The sequence below is a fragment of the Oncorhynchus kisutch genome, linkage group LG17, assembly GCF_002021735.2.
Source record: "Oncorhynchus kisutch isolate 150728-3 linkage group LG17, Okis_V2, whole genome shotgun sequence".
Classification (NCBI taxonomy): Eukaryota; Metazoa; Chordata; class Actinopteri; order Salmoniformes; family Salmonidae; genus Oncorhynchus; species Oncorhynchus kisutch.
Window position 1 is genome coordinate 32,670,774 of NC_034190.2, and position 21,378 is coordinate 32,692,151.

The 21,378-nt window shown below is 44.7% G+C and overlaps 1 protein-coding gene across 3 annotated transcripts in view; it reads left to right on the top strand.

Moving 5' to 3' along the window:
• LOC109907487 (semaphorin-6D) overlaps positions 1-21,378 on the top strand; it is a 100,426-nt gene that overhangs the window by 10,618 nt on the left and 68,430 nt on the right. For all 3 annotated transcript variants that reach the window (XM_020505471.2, XM_020505473.2, XM_020505472.2), the window contains exon 2: positions 6,758-6,929. The gene's annotated coding sequence lies outside the window, so the exon portion shown is untranslated. The remainder of the gene's footprint in view (positions 1-6,757; positions 6,930-21,378) is intronic.

Here is a 21,378-nt window from a genome sequence, read left to right on the forward strand (position 1 = left end):
CCGCGCGGTATACTGAAACTTCAGTACTTTTTCCGATACAAAAGAAAAACACATTTGGTACCAGAATATTTGTTACATTCGGTCCTTCTATTAAATGTGCCTCGCGGGATGGAGAGGTTCAAGTCTATCAGCGCAGCCCCTTTTTTTTATAGCGAGAAGAACAAATAGCCTGATCCACTGACTCATTCATTGCTCGAGCTGTCGGGCCTGCATTGTTAGCTCTCCTCATACTGCACAGAGGTTAACACACCTGAATAATGCAACGCAGCACGTTGAAACGGTTCATTACTGTTCACAACACAATGTCCACAGAACACTTGCATCGCAAGTCGATACCTGTAGATTCCAGCTAGCTTTTTTTGCCAGCTAACAGCTGAATTCACTACCCTCGTACTTTGTTTGTGACGCCATAATGAAAAATATGCACATTTCAAAGCTGATTGTCACCAAAAACGTTATTAATTCCAGACGTCTCCCTTCACCACCAAAAACGAATTCACTTCCCTCGCCTCCCATCTGGTTTCCACGAGATTTCATAGCCACAAAGTTAGAGTCCATAGCCACGTTCTGCCTGGTGAACGGCATCATTACTTTCTTAAAGAGACAGCACGCGCTTTTGTAAAAGAGAGTGCTTCTTCTATGCAAATGTTGATCAGTACAGAAAATGTTACATAATGTTAAATTGTGATGATATTGAACTCAAAAGATGCCTAATGATTGAACAGAGCAGTAGCTGTGTTTCTGTCTGGGCCAAGTGCAATTCTGTGACTTTGGCTAATATGTCTTATTCTTTTTTTAGCTGTGGTATTGTTTGGTATTGAGTATACATTGTATTGTGATACTAAACCTGATATTGGTATCAAAGTCAAAATTCTAGTATCATGACAACACTAGGGAAAATGGGTCCATTTCTGTCCAGAGGTGCTTGTCTGGCACATGAGTCAACTGTGTGGGTTTATCGTCAGGCCCTGACGTCTCTTTGACGTCTCTCTCCTTTTCTGCCTCTTTCTACTTTCTCTGTTCTCTCTAGGCTTTTCTCTCTCTCTCTCTTTGCTTGTTTTTTTTCCTTATTTCGCTCGGTCTCGCTCTCTCAGGGCATACCTAGGTAAACTCTTGTCTAGGCGAGAGGAGGTTGTGGTATGTTGAAAAGCTGAAGAGCCTCTCTGTCTGTAGTCAGGTGTTAGATTGGGCTGGTGATGAGGGAGTTGGATTGAGTTCACATGAGGCAAGGCTACGCTGTTCATTATCTCACAATCCTCTGGGATGGGGGTGGAGAAAGCATCTGTAGAAAACAAGTTGCTTTGTCCTTCAGTCCAGCATGGGCAAGGCAAGGCATCTCTCTTTCTCTTTCGTCCTCTCTCTCTAAAATTCAATCTGCGTTAATGGCATGAATGACGAGGTCGATGTTGCCAAAGAGAAGTAATATACAGTAAATGACAATTATAAAAACAGCGAGAGCAATAAGATTAGACGCTATAATACTAAAGATATGTACAGTACCAGTTTCACCTGGAATGCTTTTCCAACAGTCTTGAAGTTCCCACATATGCTGAGCACTTGTTGGCTGATTTTCCTTCACTCTGCCGTCCAACTCATCCCAAACCATCTCAGTTGGGTTGAGGTCGGGTGATTGTGGAGGCCAGGTCATCTGATGCAGCACTCCATCACTCTCCTTCTTGGTCAAATAGCCGTTACACAGCCTGGAGGTGTGTTGAGTCATTGTCCTATTAAAAAACAAATGATAGTCCCACTAAGCGCAAACTAGATGGGACGGCGTATCGCTGCAGAATGCTGTGGTAGCCATGCTGGTTAAGTGTGCCTTGAATTCTAAATAAATCACTGACAGCTTTACGGTGGGAACCACACATGCAAAGATCGTCCGTTCACTTACTCTACAATGTAGAAAATAGTACAAAGAAAGAAAAACCCTTGAATGAGTAGGTGTGTCCAAAATGTTCACTGGTACTGTATATAATCAAATAAATATCCAATACAGAAATGTAATAACGTTCTACCTTCAGAATCATTCTTTCTCTCACGGTCTCCTTTTTTTCCCTCTTGCTCTCCCTCCCCTCTGAATTTGAAATGCTACTGTTCAAGCAGTGGCTCTCTGAAATGTCAAGGGGGTCATCGGCAAATTGTATCATGTAGCTGATGATGAAATTCAGAGATGAGGTCAACTGCAACCTTTTCCTGGCCTCTGGAACTTCAATTTCACACTTTCTAACCTATTCGATCTCGTTCGAGAGGTGTAAAGCTCATTTCCCCAACAGAAGTAGCCTATTATCACGTCAGTCTCACGTCAGTCATATATAAAGGGCTAATTGGAATATTAGTTTGGTGGCTAATATTGTATTTTTGTCAAATAAAATGGGTTTGAGGTTCGATTTATTTATTTTTTTCTCCCAAGATGAACAGGAATTTTCCTCACTTTGGGATCATTCTGATTTTGAATGGGACACGCAAGACGTATTGGATCTTGAACATTCTTTCAAATGTTAAATTTAAGGCCATCTCATTCTTTGGTCGTCTGGGTTCCTAGTCTGAAGTCTTTTTTGGTGTCTGCAGAACACTCTACACTAAGACCATCAGGGTCTTGTCGGGACACAGGTGGTCGACTATTCCTTTTCGCCAAGGTGATGTCAGAAATTACCCTTGGACACCCTGTCTTTCTCCCTCCCCCTCCCCCCAAGGTCAGCATCTGTTTGATTAATCGCTCATTCCCTAACGGGGACATCTTAGCTATTCATCATCTTGGATCAAGCACCAGGAGACTGGATTAGGGTTGGGTATGAGAAGCAGGAATTCTGATAGTCACACGTAGGCCTACTCCTTGTACTCTCGGCTCTATTGAATGACGAGTACGTTTAAATGCACAGATATGTTTGACGGTTTCTTTCAGGATTTTAACGTGTTCCCTTAAGTTGTTTCCCTTAATTAGGAAGATGTTTATGGACTTCGTAGCTGCATGTGCTAGTGAAAAGAATAGCTTTGGTTGGTATGACATGTCTCGCCACCTACTGGTGTTCCAAGATGCATTGTTGCTGTTTTTTCCTATTTCTTTTGAGATCCCACTCTCTGAACTCAAATGCACAATGGACTATGATGCTTCTGGTGTTGTCTAAACCAAAGCAGATTAAGCATGATATATTTTCATATTTTTGTCTGTGTTATGTTTTGAGTGTCGTTTTTTTCCCCCATCACTATTTGTCCCATTCTAAGCCTAAGTCCACTTGGCGTCATGCAGCACGTGTGACTTGTGTTGGAATAGGAGTGGTTGCTGAAAAGAATGTGATATACTGTAAGATTGAGAAAATAAAGCTTTTATTAGAAACTTGGACCTTCTGAGGATTCACCCCGTGAGAAGCAGAGAAAATAGCCAACTAATTGTAGGAAGAAATCCCAATTCCAGCTTTATTTTAATGTTCATTAAATAATTTGACATTATATTTGGCTTTGTAGCAATCTGAATCTTCAAGTATTTAATTAAAAAGGTTTGTCAAATACTTTCAAACTTGGTCCACAGAAATCTCTCATTTATCCTTCACTGTTCTGTTCTTTTAATCTGTAATCCCACCCATTGTTGCAATCGTTTTTTTGGCAAACATTTGACTAGTCCTAGTGTTGTGTAGGCAATTCGGTCACGACCCAGATATGAAATGCTCTTAAACGCCGGACCCGCTTGGCTGACCTCCTGCCCAGTCAGCCTACAGCAAAACATGCTTTGATCGTATAGCGAGGGAGGATGGGTCGGGTTTCGAGATAATCATATTTTCTTGTTTTCTGTACTGATCTGAGCCACAATGGACACACTTAGGACCCAGAACAAGTGCCGGATTCAGTTAAACTAGAAACGTCCTGCCCCAGGCTAATTCCCAATGACAGGTCCTTTGTTGACGGGCAAGCTACTTTTGGAGGGAAACACAAAACCACCTCCTAACAAAGTAACAAGCCATGAGAGAGGAGGAATGTTTTTTGGGGAAAAGGATTTAAATTGATCTAGGAACAGATTAAAGGGGAAAAACAAGGACTTTGTGGAAATAGGATTCTTAAAGTCATGACAATAGCTCATTTCTCCTGCTAAAGGTTTTCTGTGTCTCCCCTTAACCTCAACCCTCCCCCAGTTTTAGAGGTTGAGGTTAGCTCAACTGTTAGCACAGAACACGAGGGCAGGGTTTTGATAAATCTCAGCTGAGCCCAAAGGCTCTGGTTTGTGTCTTGGGGCACAGGTTGCCAAATAAACTATTCAGGGAGCACATGTTCAGCTGCCCTCACCCTCCTCAGCACAAATACAGTATTATTTTTTAAATCTCTCTCTGTACTCTACCACTTTGATTCCTCCGGCTGTGGCGTTTTCCAATTTCAGAGGATGCATTTCGGCCCCCACAAAGAACTTTCCAGCAGCTTTCCATTTTAGATCACATACCAACCTGTGGGCTAATTTTCAAAGGCCTGACGTATAGACTCCCTAAAAGTGCCAGTTATCTGAATCATGGGTCCACCCTGAACACTGATGACACTATCAGTGCCACCCAATGTGTTCAGAATGTCCTTCCCAACATTTCCTCTTTGTACCAAACTCCCCCAGACCATGACATATTGGCTGGCTTCAACTCTTAACAGCCGAGCTTTGGGGCCAACCGCCTGATATCCGAGTCTGGCTGGGGTGCCCTGCTTGGGGAATAATTTCCTCTTGTGCTCAGTAAGTGTGTTCAAGGGAGCGAGGGGGGAGAGGAGGGGGGGGGGGGAATCATCCCAAGCAGCTGTGCTGAAAGCCTGTGCTAAACACAATCAGGAAGTCGACGGGAAAGGCAGCGTGTTTCTGTCAGGGAGAGGGCAAATGCCACGACACATTGAAAGGCCTCTGGAACTTCAAACGAGGACGCTCCTGCCCCCCTCTGAATCCAGATGGCAGTTAGCTGCGTTAGACTTGGCCCGGGCCGCACGTGGAAAGAGGCCTCCGTTTCTGTATATATTATGTTAACTAGTGGCGGTTTAGCGAGGAAAAAGAGGCCCATGCTGTATAAAACGGATCTGGTTCACTTAGGAAAGACAACTAGTTGGTTGGATTCCAGCACAAACGCAACCGATCCAAAAGATACAGACCTGCTAATTGCCCCAATTTCCCCTCGTTCTCTTCAGAACATGGAGACATGTTCTGCATTTTTGGGCTGATATGTACATTACATGACCAAAAGTATGTGGACGCCTGCTCTTCAAACATCTCATTCCAAAATCATGGAGTTGGGTCCCCCCCTTTGCTGCTATAACAGCCCCCACTCATCTGGGAAGGCTTTCCACTAGATGTTGGAACTTGCTTCCATTCAGCCACAAGAGCATTTGAGGTTGGGCACTGATGTTGGGCGATTAGTCCTGGCTAACAGTCGGCATTCCAATTCATCCCAAAGGTGTCCGATGGGGTTCAGGTCAGGGCTCTGTGCACGCCAGTCAAGTTCTTCCAAACCAATCTCGACAAACCATTTCTGTATGGACCTCACTTTGTGCATGGGGACATTGTCATGCTGAAACAGGAAAGGGCCTTCCCCAAACTGTTAAACTGTTGCCACAAAGTTGGAAGCACAGAATCATCTAGAATGTCATTGTATGCTGTAACATTAAGATGTCCCTTCACTGGAACTAGGAGGCCTAGTCCAAACCATGAAAAACAGCCCCAGACCATTTTTCCTCCTCCACCAAACTTTACACTGGGCACAGTGCATTAGGGCAGATGGCATTCTCCTGGCATCCGCCAAACCCAAATTTGTCAGTTGGACTGCCAGATGGTGAAGCGTGATTCATCACTCCAGAGAATGCGTTTCCACTGCTCCGTAGTCCAATTTCAGCGAGATTTACAACACTTCACCATGCGCAAGGGGCAGTGTTGTAATGTTAGGCTTGTGTGGGGCTGCTCGGCCATGGAAACCCATTTCATTAAGGTCCCGACGAATAGTTATTGTGCTGACGTTGCTTCCAGAGGCAGTTTGGAACTTTGTAGTGAGTGTTGCAACTGAGAACAGACTATTTTTACACGCTGCGTGCTTCAGCACTCGGCGGTCCCGTTCTGCGAGCTTGTGTTGCCTACCACTTTGCGGCCGAACTGTAGTTGCTCCTAGACATTTCAGCTTCACAATAACAGCACTTACTGTTGACCGGGCAGCTCTAGCAGGGCAGAAATTTGACAAACGGACTTGTTGGAAAGGTGGCATCCTATGACTGTGCTGCATTGAAAGTCACTGAGCTCTTCAGTAAGGTCATTCTACTGCCAATGTTTGTCTATGGAGATTGCATGGCGGTCTGCTCAATTTTAGCAATGGGTGTGTCTGAACTTTGATGGGGTGTCCACATACATATGTGTATATATAGTGTAGCTGTGCTCCTGGGGAAGCTACTCTCAATATAGGAACTCCTTCGCCTACATCTTTGCAACTGACCTATGCAATCAATGAAGTGCTGAACTGATGGAAATAAAACAAGACAGGGACTCCATTCAGTGGCAGAATTTCCCACCTCTGAGCTGTGTTTATTTGGGCTGTGGTTCCTGAAGGAGTCGGGCTTTTTAGTAGGACGATGGCAAAGCTGACCGCTACTGTTCTCTGATATAAACAACCTCGGAGGAATCTGACTCCTTTCGAACAGGGCTACTGAAAACCTCTTAATGAGTTTGGATAAGGATTCATGTGGATGTGTCGCCTCTTGGCATGCTCAAGCCCTCTCTCTAACTTGCTCGCTCTCTTTTTTAAACTTTTGTACCCCACAGGTACTCAGCCAGTTGGAAGGAAGAATTCAGCCCACACCACCTCCATCTCGGAACCATTCCAGAATCTTGTTCTGATTTGGATTTCTACTCAATCTCCTGGTTTGGATGTTCACTCTGTACCGGTTTGGCTCATCGAATCCCATCGCCTTTGTTGGATGATTCAGAAGCTGAGGTAAGAGTGATTCTTTATGTGTTACTAACAGATCATTTTAAAGCTATGGAGAATGACCGAGAGAACGCTAATGTGATGGAAATCTGAGGAGATGCCTAAAGAATAGGCCTACAAATGGAGACTTGCGGCTTAGTGGACCAGAGGCCTCTGGGTTTCTTTGTACAAATGTGTCCTGTGACAGCCAGATTAATGAGTCCCAGTGAGAAGCTGGCCAATTTGTTTGATGCGGCCACCCAATAACGTGTGTTTTGATAAAAATGCTTGTCTCAACAAGCCTCTCTTTCTCCTGTTATTGGGTTGAAGATGTGCTGCGTCTCCGAGGTTGCCTCAGGGCGCCACAAGGATCCCACGGGAAAGGCTCTGACCTGTTTGAGTGACCGCATGGAACACATCCAGCAACATTTGTTGGTTGAGCAGGGCCGCTTATCTAGGGCATCACATTTCAGATCACATTTTTCTGCACGTTAGCCGTTTAGGCTGTGGGGGATTTCGACTGATGTGAACCGTGTTAGCCAGGTGAAGTACCTCTCAGGTGCGGTGTGTGGTCACATCAAGTCAAGTAACAATTCCCATATTGCAACCGTAAACTGTTCTAAATCTGTTACGGGTCGTTCCATTTCAATCATCTTTTGACCGAACCCCTTTTAGATTTGAAAAAACTTTCTATACGTATTTGCCCATGTTAGAAGTGGTCAGAAAGTGAATTTTTGGACCTGAATGCCAAAACATTTATGCGAGAGAGTTGCTCAGAGTTGACTTATTTAGCATACCCCACCCTACCATGAGACCATGTCTTCATCACTGGAAAAGATACATCGTTGAGTTTGAGATCGTTTAACAGGGTTGTCAAACTTTGTAATAATTTCCTTTTAACGTCAATTATCTAAACGTGTAAACTAAAAAAGAAAATGCATATTTTTGCATATTTGACATAATCTGAGGTGTTGTACCCGCCATCGGTTGAGACATTTCAATCAGAAATATAATTCATAGAATGAACATATCCCTTCAGACCACTGTGATTTAGCTGGTACATCATTGACATTTTAATTTAATTGAAATTTTCACTTCCAGTTACTACCACAAAATGGCTGCTGGTCCACCCACCATCGAATGTCTATTCTATTATCTACATTTCTATGATTTCAATAGTTTTCCTATTTTAAGTTTGACAGTATCATTTAATACAACTGATTATTCCCGTTCGTCAACAATCTCTGATGTCTGGACCTCCAACCATCTTTGTGCTAACATTTGAAAGCGAGTCCATTTATCAGCCAAAACATGACACCCATCCTGTATTCAATAGCATGCTCTGTCTCAACCGATGGCGGGCACAACACAAACATCTCAGTTTATGGCAAATAATGGCAAAAAGCTACAACATATGCAAAAATGAAAAATTATCAGAGTTGACATGTTTTTCGATAATTTACATTAAAGGTTAAACAATTACATTTTTATTACAAAACTTTTTTTTTAAAGAAATTATTAAATACAGTACTTTTGACAAACCTGTCTGGGGGCTTTTAAATTATGTCCAACTCAACCGTTTCTCTTTTCCTGTGAGGGAGACATGGATGTCTCATGTGGTAGACTGGGGTGTGCAAAATGGCTCAACTTTGAGCACCTCTATCTCCTAAATGTTTTGACATTCAGGTCCAAAAAGTGACTTTGACTACTTCTACCATGGACAAATGATGAATAGAACATTTCATTCAAATCAAAAAGTGACTGAAATCAAATGGAACTGCAATCCTTTTTGGCGGAATTCGGATTATTCAGAATGTACAAATTGTAGAATGTAGGCCGAAATTCCTGTACACTTTATGATAATTGTCAAATAACATAAGAACCAAAGTCACAGGGATCCTTTTTAACGGATTCCTGTGAATCTAACATGTCTAACTAGATGTCTTTTAGACCCATTACTTGTGGCATTTTATAGATGTTCTCTTATCCAGCAGCTCCTCAGGTAATGCTCCATTTCCTAATTTCCTCTCACAGATGAAAGGGCTGAAGCATTGTGGCTTTATGCTGTGGAGCTATTACCATCTGGAGCAATTACTGTCAATCGCTGCTGCCTATTTTACAGTTATTAGCACAAAATGTTCCTTTCTCCCTGTGTATTACTTTCCAAATGGGATTTGGATGGACTGCTCATTTCAAGATGTCCGAGGATTTCTTCAGTGAATTTCCGATTTACCTCAGATACTCTACATCATTTGAACCAAAACTCGGGACAAAGCGAAATTGTCGGATGTTCTACTGTACCTCCATTCACAAACTTTTGATATTTTACATTTGAGGTATAAGTATTAATGAAATTGAATACCTGAAATTGAATACATTAAGTGCCCTATCTATAGGCCATTATAGTGCTAGCTTTTGTGCAGCAGTTGCATTTTTATAGGGACAAACATAATCAAGAACATGCCTTTATCACAGCTTAGAGACTGACAGGGGAAGGTGGGGATTGGGAGTACCAATGACTGTATATATGAATGGACAAAGCCATCGATCACGTGAAACCATTCATTCCTACGTGAAACCTCAACAGCGCATTGCAGCCAAATTTAAGTCGCTTAAGATGGTGTCTCATGGAGACATAACATGCAGAGTTTGTGCAATTTTTAAATAATTGGTTCAAGGACATAAATCTGGTTTGTTAGACGCAATTATTGGTACCGTGATTGTCTTCAAAATTTGAATTTGTTTACACGTAGATCGACCAGGATCGATTCACTATAATAGGGGATCCTGTTTTCTGCTAACAATGCCTGCAGTACCGTGGCAGGCCTTGAACGTCCATGGCTTCAATGAGAGGGGCCCATCGTTCTCCCCGAGGGATGGGCAGTTAGTTCAAATGCTTTGACCTTTGACCTCCTGTCGATATCATCTCCTCCCTTTCTGTTCGGCACATTGCTCTCGTAATGTACAAGCAGGGAGTGGGGGATAAGGGGGTGGTTTGCACTTTGTTGACATTTTCAGACTAGTCATAGCCATCAGAAACATGGGGGGTGAAACGTTAGTCCCACCCACTCTGCCCTAATCTAATTTAGCAGGGTCTAGGGAAGATGGAGTGAGTTGGGGGGGGAAGGGAGGATGAGGCATGTGCTGCATAGTTTGGGTGACTTGATGCTCACAAGGAAATGGAGAAACACTTCTAAGCTTTTTGAACTTTATTCAGGGGAAGATGGGTCTAATACTCCTTCTCCCTTAGACATCCATTTTGACCATTACTCAGTGGAGATGGAAGAAACCATTAACTTATGGTTGTTGCTTGTGATTCTTCAAATGTCAGTCCACAACTCTTTTCTTTCGTCTTTGTACGCATTATGCGCATCCTTCTGTTTACAGGGGTTTGTAGTGTGTTTGTAGTGTGTTTACAGGGGTTTGTAGACTTTTGAAAGATATCCTTTTGAGTGATAAGTTGGTAAGTTGTGGCTGACTCAGAAAGGAGTGTTTGGTGAAAATGCAACAAAAAATTATTCTTCATTGTTTCTCTAACAAATTACTTGTTTAGATGGGTTGGAAGTGTAATTGAGGTAAAGGGTCATGTCTGGGAGAGCCTGTCGTCCATGGCAACAAGACTTTTACCATGTCATGTGACCTCACCTGTGAGAAGGGGCTTTGGAGAATTGGGGGATTCTCAGTCTGAGGAGTCAGAGGACATTACACTTATTAAAAGCTTGCGTGGGTTTAACCGCAAGTAGTCAAGTTGTTTCCGGTGTGCCGCCTCATACTTCCTTATCAATTTACCATTCCTATTTGGTTAAAGTATATGTCTTACCAGAGGAAGCCATCAACCACCCATAGTCTCCATGTTTTTGCTCAGAACTTTTTAAAGCACATGGTGGGTTGAGATCTAAAAGTCTTTAATGGTGGAGGTCTGGTAGAAGAAGGGGTTAAGCTGACAGTTCTGGCTCCCTGGGCAGGGCTGTACTTGGTAAAGGGGGAGATATAAGCTTGAGCTGCTCAGTCCAGTTGTCAGGGAGGGTCTACATCAGTCTGTGGATTAAACCAGATCAGAACCCCCCCCCCCCCCCCCCCCCCTGTAAAGTGCTATAAGTCCCCCCACCTTGAGCCCGGAAGGGCAGATGAACTGTTGCCATGTGAAGGTATTTCCCCTCAGTTAAATTGTCACTGCAAAGTTGTGGTGGCACAGACCAATGGGGTGAGGGTATACTTGTCCTGATTTAGCCCTTAGAGACTGCCGTATTTGGTGGAAAGCGGGCTAGGGCGGGATACATGTTTTCTGAGGTATGGATGAAGGTCAAATGTATGTTACCAGAGCATTGACCAGTTTTACTGTGTCCCAGAAAGTTATGTTCAGCTAAACCTTACACTATAGAACACCTTATTACTTTAATTTGCCAAAAAAAGAAAGCAAACATGTCTTTGATCCCCCTACAAACCATTTTTAAGAAGCGTACTCCATTCCTCAAAGCTAGAACCCTTGATATGAAGCGTCAACGATTTTTAAATCTATTAGCAAAAACCCCAAATAACAATTTCCTCAAAGGCACAGAGCGATGGAACCCCACTTGCAGCGCATGTAATATGATGACTCAGCTGAGAAATTAATCTCCACACCCTATATATCTACTAAATGACTCCAAATATAGCACTATTTTCTGGCTTTTACACCCTCAAGTAAGCCTCCCATTTAATCCTGTGTCACGTACTTTTTGCGTCCTTTAGCGATTCGATTCTAGTTCTTAATGTGCCATGGCATAGTATAGTCTATGGCTCTTAGCTTCCTCTAGTACATATCACAGTGCTGTGCCAGATACTGTATCAAGCACCACAGAGTACCAGCTAGCGTTTTCCCTCCAGTCTGAACATAGCCTAGACCTTCTTGATCCTGTGAACTTTAAACGTTTGGGGGTTTTTACTTTGGAGTTTTGGGATGACATTTTAACAGTGGAGGAAAAAGCACCGCAGATATCAAACTACACATGTTGCAATCATTTTTTTTTTTTACTCCCAAAAACCGAAACTCCATTATTCAACCTGTAAGCTTTTACTATATTTTTGGGATTATGATGTGATCTTGAACCAATCTCCGTCTCATCGGACTCCTCAGACGTCATCTCATCAGACATCATCTCGTGTTTTCCTGGTTAGGGGAAATACCTTCACATGGCAACAATGCACCATGACCTCTAACCTATAGTCCTTGACACCTCACCATCCTTATTCTTGGAAGGTTTCCCAGACAATTTGACATTTAGTTCCGGTAGTGTTCTCCTCCAATCAAGTAGAGCATGACGAAGACGAGACAAAGCACTGATTTGACGTCACCAGCGTAACTTATAGCGTAACCCTTGTTTTGTGACCCATTGGAGCGACAATATCCTCTGGGAATCTCTGCGCTGACACCTGGTGCTCTGCCATATCTGCCAAGATGTGCCAAGAGTCTCATGATTTAAGACATGCCAGAAGTGCCCTGGCTATGCCTATGCAATATTCACACTCCACAGTTAACATGATTGGATTAGCATGTTTGGATCATGGCACAAAATGGCTGATGTCCAAACCTTGGTTTGTGCATATACAGTTCTCTCTCTTGACCTTGCCCAATGCCCAAACAAGAAATATCATAGGTCTGCTGAATGGCAGATTTTTTGATAAAGCATCTCAATTTAGCATATGCAAATTACACAACATCAAGCGGTTGACTAAGACCAATTTGACTTCCAAGATTTCCAAGAAAAGCGGGTTCATGGATAGCCCTGCTCTCTTACCTGATCTCAGCCCTATTGGCCTGCTCCCCCTATAGCTTTTAGTTCAGTTCTTTTAATTGAATACAGCTATTCTGTTTCCTGAGCACAAGCGATTGCGTGTTCATTAAAGAAATCCTGATTAGAATGAAAGAGTGATTATGGTGGGGTGGCCATTACTCCCCACGTGAAAGCTCCTTCCTGCTCATTTGTCTAATGGAAGACTGCTTAGAGCTCCCCCAAAAGCCATTAATTAGCTTAAGTGGACCCTCAGGGTTCCGGCCACTCTTACTCACCCCCCCTTCCTCCAGGAATGTGAGTGACCACATTGCTCGTTGTCTAGTTGTTCTCCTTTGGCTATAATGTTGTCAATGTTAATAATAGGTACAGTAGGGAGGTATAGTAATTTCAGTTGTGTTTTGTCTCCTTAGACTGTAGGTGCCCACAGGCATGTGTAGAGAGAGAGAGAGACAAATTCATGAGGGATTTTACTTAATTGTATTGTCTTTAACATGAAACAATTGACATTTACAATGACCGAGCTTATTAAAAGCAGTTTCAGGGGAGTTTCTCTCAGTATGTCCCATATGATAGGGCACGATGGCACCAAAACAAAAGTGAGATACTGTGCCATCTCTCGTTGGTTAATTCATATCTAAACATCCCTTATCTGTCTGTGTCCTGAGGGCCAACACTTCTGGGGTTCATTCCTCAGTGTCTCTGCGCACAAAGCTTCGACAGATGCAGGTTGAATGCAATTAGTGAAATAATTAACATACAAATAATGATAGCAAGCTTTCCTGGGGACATTCCTCAAGCTAATTGACATTCAAGGCAGAAATGAGAGTCTCCTACCTTCCCTTTCTTCTTCTCCATGCGTACACAATCCACTTGGCTACCATTTGTGAGGTCATATTTCATATTCCCATGTCTCAAGGACAATGGAAGTGTATTGCCTCTGTGTGTGTGTTTCGTTTAACAACGGATGCCTGCACACATACAGGCGTGCGTAGGTCTGGACGCGCGCGGACACGGGCCAAATCCCTTCGCAGTAGGGACCTGTTGGCTCTGCTGCAGTCGCAGTCTGACTGTGCAGGTTTAGCTGCCCAGTTTGCAGTGTTTAAAACACCCGAGTTTCTAAACATCGTGAGACTTCTGGGAATGCTTGCGAAACGGACCAAATCGACCAGGCAGGGGGTTTGAGAAGTCGAAGAAAAATGTTTGATCTTTGATCTTGAAATCTACAGTCACAATCTAGATTGGAGACGACGTCTTTAAATAGTCGAGCATGTTATTACTACCAACCTCGTGAAAGTGACAAACCCACACGTTGACATTTTCATAAAAAAAAAACTTTGCCTTTTGATTTTACGGCCTGCACGTGAGCTTAGCTAGCCAACGACATCACCTGCACGTGAGCTTAGCTAGCCAACGACATCGCCTGCACGTGAGCTTAGCTAGCCAACGACATCGCCTGCACGTGAGCTTAGCTAGCCAACGACATCGCCTGCACGTGAGCTTAGCTAGCCAACGACATCGCCTGCACGTGAGCTTAGCTAGCCAACGACATCGCCTGCACGTGAGCTTAGCTAGCCAACGACATCACCTGCACGTGAGCTTAGCTAGCCAACGACATCGCCTGCACGTGTGCTTAGCTAGCCAACGACATCACCTGCACGTGAGCTTAGCTAGCCAACGACATCGCCTGCACGTGTGCTTAGCTAGCCAACGACATCACCTGCACGTGAGCTTAGCTAGCCAACGACATCGCCTGCACGTGTGCTTAGCTAGCCAACGACATCATCTGCACGTGAGCTTAGCTAGCCAACGACATCGCCTGCACGTGTGCTTAGCTAGCCAACGACATCACCTGCACGTGAGCTTAGCTAGCCAACGACATCACCTGCACGTGAGCTTAGCTAGCCAACGACATCGCCTGCACGTGAGCTTAGCTAGCCAACGACATCGCCTGCACGTGTGCTTAGCTAGCCAACGACATCACCTGCACGTGAGCTTAGCTAGCCAACGACATCGCCTGCACGTGTGCTTAGCTAGCCAACGACATCACCTGCACGTGAGCTTAGCTAGCCAACGACATCGCCTGCACGTGTGCTTTTGCAGCGGCTAATGGGGATCCTAATAATAAATACCAAAAGTATGATCAGGGATTTCTATTGGAGAGGCAGTTTCTGCCCATCTTCATACTGTAATGTCTTTGGTTAAACTGTGGAACATTGTTACTAAACACCCACACTCACCTATTCTACAGCATCAGGGAACCTGTGCTGTTCACTCGCTATGCGTGTGGCTGGGACACATAAATCTTCCTTCACAGTAGGGCCACCTTCGCTCCCTCTGTGTGTGTGTGTGTGTCTCTGTGTGTGTGTGTACGTCTCTGTGTGTGTGTGTGTGTCTCTATGTGTGTGTCTGTCTGTGTGATTGTCTCGGAGTGAATGTCTGCACCTTTGCGAGTGGAGCTGAAAGGACAGAGGGAAGGTAGAGAGGAAGGGGGTGGCGTTTTGGACAGGCACTGTGTTGGTGATTTACTGGGTTGAGCAGAACACAGCAAGAGCCCGTTTGTCCTTGTCACCTCCAAAGATCGTCCCTTTTACCCCCACTCCCCTCCCACCTCCCTGTTTCACCTGTTCACTGCCTCTTTTCAGAGAGTAGCTCTTCCCTGCTCTTTCATTCTTCTCCATTTCTTCATCCCCCTTCTCTCATCGAAGAGGCATCTTTAGCTCTCTCTCTGGTCGTTCTCCTCTCTCTCTCTCTCTCTCTGATCGTTCTCCTCTCTCTCTCTCTGGTCGTTCTCCTCTCTCTCTCTCTGGTCGTTCTCCTCTCTCTCTCTCTCTCTCTCTCTCTCTTTCTGGTCTCTCTCTCTCTCTTTCTGGTCTCTCTCTCTCTCTTTCTGGTCTCTCTCTCTCTCTTTCTGGTCTCTCTCTCTCTCTTTCTGGTCTCTCTCTCTGGTCTCTCTCTCTCTTTCTGGTCTCTCTCTCTCTCTCTCTGGTCTCTCTCTCTCTCTCTCTGGTCTCTCTCTCTCTCTCTCTCTCTGGTCTCTCTCTCTCTCTCTCTGGTCTCTCTCTCTCTCTCTCTCTGGTCTCTCTCTCTGGTCTCTCTGGTCTCTCTCTCTGGTCTCTCTGGTCTCTCTCTCTCTCTCTCTCTCTGGTCTCTCTCTCTCTCTGGTCGTTCTCCTCTCTCTCTCTCTCTCTCTCTCTCTCTCTCTTTCTGGTCTCTCTCTCTCTCTTTCTGGTCTCTCTCTCTCTCTTTCTGGTCTCTCTCTCTCTCTTTCTGGTCTCTCTCTCTCTCTTTCTGGTCTCTCTCTCTGGTCTCTCTCTCTCTTTCTGGTCTCTCTCTCTCTCTCTGGTCTCTCTCTCTCTCTCTCTCTGGTCTCTCTCTCTCTCTCTCTCTGGTCTCTCTCTCTCTCTCTGGTCTCTCTCTCTCTCTCTCTCTGGTCTCTCTCTCTGGTCTCTCTGGTCTCTCTCTCTGGTCTCTCTGGTCTCTCTCTCTCTCTCTCTCTCTGGTCTCTCTCTCTCTCTCTCTCTCTCTTTCCCAGTCCCATCTGACAGCCCATCATGACAGGTGTGATGGTTACGGTCTTGTTTTCTACATCTTGTCTTCTCATTGTGCTTTTGTTAATTCTGTCTTGTCAGCCTACGGTTAGGACGACATCTTGTCTAAACCAAGTCACCAATCCCTCACACAAACTGACATGTGAATGCACACATTCACTGTATGTATGGAATGGATTGCAGTCCCACGCATCACGTCAGACATCTCAACAAGGATGTCAGAGTGAACCAGCGCGGTACACGGTCTGTAATAGGATAATAAGTCGATACAACGCAGGAATCCTGAGGTAGGCGTCACTGTGGTTGCATAGCTGGATTCCAGACACTGTGCTTGTCTCCTCTATGGTAGAGATTAGAGAATAAAAACAACTAGGACGTCTTCAAAAGCATCTCCGAGTGTTGATCTAGGATCAGCTCCCTCCTGTCAATATCTCACTCATCATTAGGATCTAAAAGGCATGACTGATCCCTCCTGCTCTGAGAACTGTTGTAAGGCTGGCTGGTATTGACAAAAATCCGTACTTTACAGTAAAGTGACTACGATGTGTTAGAGCATTATACGACAACATCAATGCCCATGAAATATGTTATCAATACATAAATGTGCCTCGGACAATCTCCAGGTGCCACACCTTCTAATTTAGAAGCCACTGAACTCGTGGCTTTGGCAGCAGCGTGTGAGAACAGCATTTAGTTCACATGTCACCCCTGCAGAAATGTGCCAATATCGTGCTGAAACGGATGATATGCATATTGCGTCAGCCATTAATGCAAAGGCCTTTCAAATCACCCAGCCGTAGAACATACTGTCGTCTTTGGAAATCAAAATAATACCTGGCTGTCACACTGATCATATCACCACCGATGTGGATTGATTCTATTGTGTCATGTCTACTAACTCTCTGAAAGTCTACCGTCTTTCCTCTCTGACCGATGTCTGTGGTGTAATGCCGAGGTGGGCGGTTGGTGATTGGTGGTGGGAGGAAGGTTCGGATGTGTGATAGCATTACACACACGGTAGGTGGCAGCTGAGAGAACAGGTGCTGCCCACAGATTCATCGTTGTTGGTCACGGTTCATTCATTTATCCATATCACGATAAATGGACTGAATTATAACGATACGTTTAATGGTCGTTGTCGACCATTTTCGGTTTATAGAACCAGCTCTACCAGGAAGTGCGGTTTGTTTGTTTTATGGAATGGTGGGAACAAGAGGACTTTGCTCTTGCCTACTGTCTGTAGGACTGCAGAGCACTGAGGACAGGTGAAAGTGTGTGGTGTGCTTGGGAAGGATATGAGTGTGGTTACAGTGTCTGGTGTGGTTACGCTCGCATGAATGCACACGAACACACACACACACACACACAGTGCCCAACAAAAACTAGGCTATAGCCCAGTCGCCTCAGGGGAAGAAATAAATAATAACATTTTAATTGCTGGACTGTTCTGGGAATGAGTCTGAGAACCAACCATAACAACCCCTAGCCGTTGGGTCAGATACTTCCTCCCTCCCTGGTCCCTCCTCCAATGGTCTCTGCGTGTGAAACCGAGACGAAACTAACCAAATATGGCTGTCCATCCCAGCCTGGTCTCTGCAGCTGTGACAAAAAATAAATAAATCCAAAGTCTCCCGCTACGATGCGATGACGCAGAGGCGCATTTAGCCTTCCCTCACAGGGGCTGTTTCATAAACTTTTAAAAAGCACTTAAGAAACAAAGCTTCAAAAATAAAAACTCTCAGAGTGCTATGCTGGCAGAAATGGCTGTGCTTTGAGCACGAGAGAGAGCCATCAAAAGCGTTCTGCTGAGGCTCCCTACCAAGCACCCTAAACGTATCCTTCAGCAGAATTAGTACCCTCTCTTCTTCTTTATAGGGGATCATTGTGAAGAGTGTCGATCATTTTTTTGGGGGGGGGGGGGGGACAGCCTCCCAGGGACAGCCTTGTAAACCGGTGAGGGGGATAGGGTGTGGGAACCACCCCCAATTAATCTGCCCTCCAGCCGCTAGGCGAGATAATGGCCATCCAGATACCCAGCAACACCCTCTCTAGTGTTCCTGAGGACCAGGGTAAAGAACAAACAAAACACAGATAGTCAACATCAAACATACTGCTCGGCTGCTCGTTTGTTTGTAGGGTTTTTCTCCTGTTTCGTCGACCAGCCCTTTATCAGCTTTCACAGTGGGTGTTAGCTGCACATTCCTCAGTAAACACATTAAAAAGGACACTATTTCTGGATCGGTTATAGTCCTGCCTCTTGTCTGTTGGGTATTTCTGGATGTATTTACCCATTTTGCCTTTGACATTTAAAAAATGTTCTCCAATCTGTCAGTTCAAGGCCAATAAATGGTAGGGTGGGGCACAAACTGACAGCACCCTCGCCTGTTGTCAACGGACTGGACTCGAGTCAAGACCAAGCCTGCATCCTCTGTGTTTCCGAGTTTTAAGTGGAGCCACTCTCTTGTGGGACAGTGACTTCAAACACAAAACTACATCGCTAAAATGCTAGTTAAGCGCCGTGCGCATTCCTTTCATGTGGCCTGGGTACTGCCAGGCACTGTGACGTTTTTTGTTGTTGTTGTTGTGTATTATTCATTACGTCCCCTCAAGCTGTCTGTCAATTATTAATGCTGGGGGTTAACATCATTTTTTTGATGTTGGCATGGACCACCAAGCGGGCAGCTTAGGAAACGTGTGTGTGTGTGTGTGTGTGTGTGTGTGTGTGTGTGTGTGTGTGTGTGTGTGTGTGTGTGTGTGCGTGGGACTGTGTGTGTACACGTAGGCATGCTAGTGAGCGTGTGTATGTTTGGGTGATTGCCGCCCGCCTGCTTGCCTGTCAGGAAAAGCTTGTGTTCGGTTCTGTCGTGATGTGTGTTTCTGATCCATTCCCCCCTCTATAATGAAGCTTCTGTATTCAGACCAACATTCATAAATACAGATACAGGGTGCTTGTGTAGACGCGCACACACACACCGGCATTCTCTCTCTCTCTGTCACACACACACACACACACACACTCAAATTCTCTCTCCCTCTGTCTCTCACACAGACCGACACATAAACCCGCACAGTGTGAGAATTCAGATTCAGCCCTCATTATGCCTGCATGAATAAGTAAAACTGGATCAGTGGCCGTGGGACGACTGGCTTTGGATCACAGGGGGCCAACTATATAATGGGACTATTTGAATGTGGCGTTGAGAGACCACTTAGAGGACACCCTGTGGACCCACACGCCATCCTGTGACAGTCTGAACTGAGGTTCTGAAGAATGCCCCATGGCTGTGTGTCGGTTAGGGTTGATTTGATGATAAAGGTTTTTGTCATTTGAACTCGTGATTGTATTGATTTGAGTCCCTGGCCTGTGTAATGAGTCTCACTGTTGATTGCAGTCGCCACCCTGTCCATCGATCGCTCCCTTTCTCTTCCACACTGTTCTTCCCCCACGCTCTCTCCCTTCTCTCGCTCTTTCTTCGTCGTCCGTTCCTCTCTTCTCTCTTTGTCGTCATATGATCTTTCTTTACCTCTCTGCCTCCCACTCTGCCCTCCATACTCCTTTCTCTGCCCCCCGCCCCGCCCCCCTCCCTAATTGACTTTTAATGACCGTTTTACATCATGTTTTGATATTCAAATTAGCCGTGTCAGCCGGGGTAGAGCGCAGGTCTTTTATTCCAACCCTCTTCTCTCCCTCTCTCCTTTTTTTTTAAACAGGGGTTGTTACATGAGCACCTCACTATTAATTGCATGTTTAATGTGTCTGTTTATCTTCAGAGAGGCAGGAGTGCAGAAACAGCCTCGTTGAAACAGGCACGCACATGCAAGCGAGTCAATGGTTTTAATATTTTGGTCTTAACGGCCTCGTGGGAGAGCAACAGCAAGCGGCAACTCGAGTTCAAAGCGAAAATCTCCTGAATTAGCTAACTGCCTGCATTTCAAACTAACTTTTGCTGTCAAACTTTTGTCAGATCAGAAACCAGATAGAGAAAATGCATGTTAAGTGTAAGTATTTATGACAAGTTGGGGTTTCGGTTGAGAAAACAGTATATCGAAATACAGTATAGCCCATGATACACAATAAGAAAGCAAATGCTTGTTTCAACACTAAATGTTAGTTGGTTAACGGATGTATTATTAGACCACTGCTAGCATACTGGTTTAAGTAAGCGTGCTGGTTTAAGTAAGCGTGCTGGTTTAAGTAAGCGTGCTGGTTTAAGTAAGCGTGCTGGTTTAAGTAAACGTGCTGGTTTAAGTAAGCGTGCTGGTTTAAACATGCTCGCCACTCAGCTGATCTCCCATTATCAAGACTTCTCTCGTGACTCATTGGAGTCTGGTGTGACTGAAAGACGAGTCTCGCTGAGAGGAGAATTTCAGCTCTTTGATGGCCTGAATAGAGACGCTGCCACCGTATTTGTTAGTTAGCATTGCTAGTTGACTTGGCATAACATGTTATTTATTACATTATATTGCAGTTTAGGCAACTGACTGTACAAAACATTAGGAACACCTACAATACTTTGTCTTGTCCATTCACACACTGAATGGCTCACACACGATCCTTCTTTAACCTGTCTGCTCCCCTTCATCTATACTGATTTGAAGTGGGTTTAGCAAGTGAAATCAATACGGGATCATATCTTTTACTTGGATTCCCCTGGTCAGTCTGTCATGGAATGAGCAGGCGTTCCTAATGTTTTGTGCACTCAGTGTATATCCAGAGGGAGACTCATTTCGACCATTTGAAAGTGACTTGAGAAGAAGAAAAAAAGCTGTGGGCGAGACTTTTTTTGTAGTGTTTGATGGTTGAAAGAAGCTGCATGGAGAGAGTGGTCTGAGAGAAACACTGCAGTAGTTTGGAATGACCAGGGGGTACAGTTGGAGCTTGTTGTGGCTGGCTACAGCGTGGGAGGGAGGCTCAGTCGTTGAAAGAGACCAAAGAAAAGACGAAGGAAGGGGGAGAGCAAAAGAAGATGGTTGAAAGAAACTTGAGGGAGGGAATATAGTGCATGATTTATAATTCAGAAGTTTCTGGATCGGAGGAGATCTGGGTGGGAGGTTGTTTAGGGAGGCCAGTGGTAGCGAGGGATGCGAGACTGTGGCTGGAGGGAGGGGATGCTAGACTGTGGCTGGAGGGAGGGGATGCGAGCCTGTGGCTGG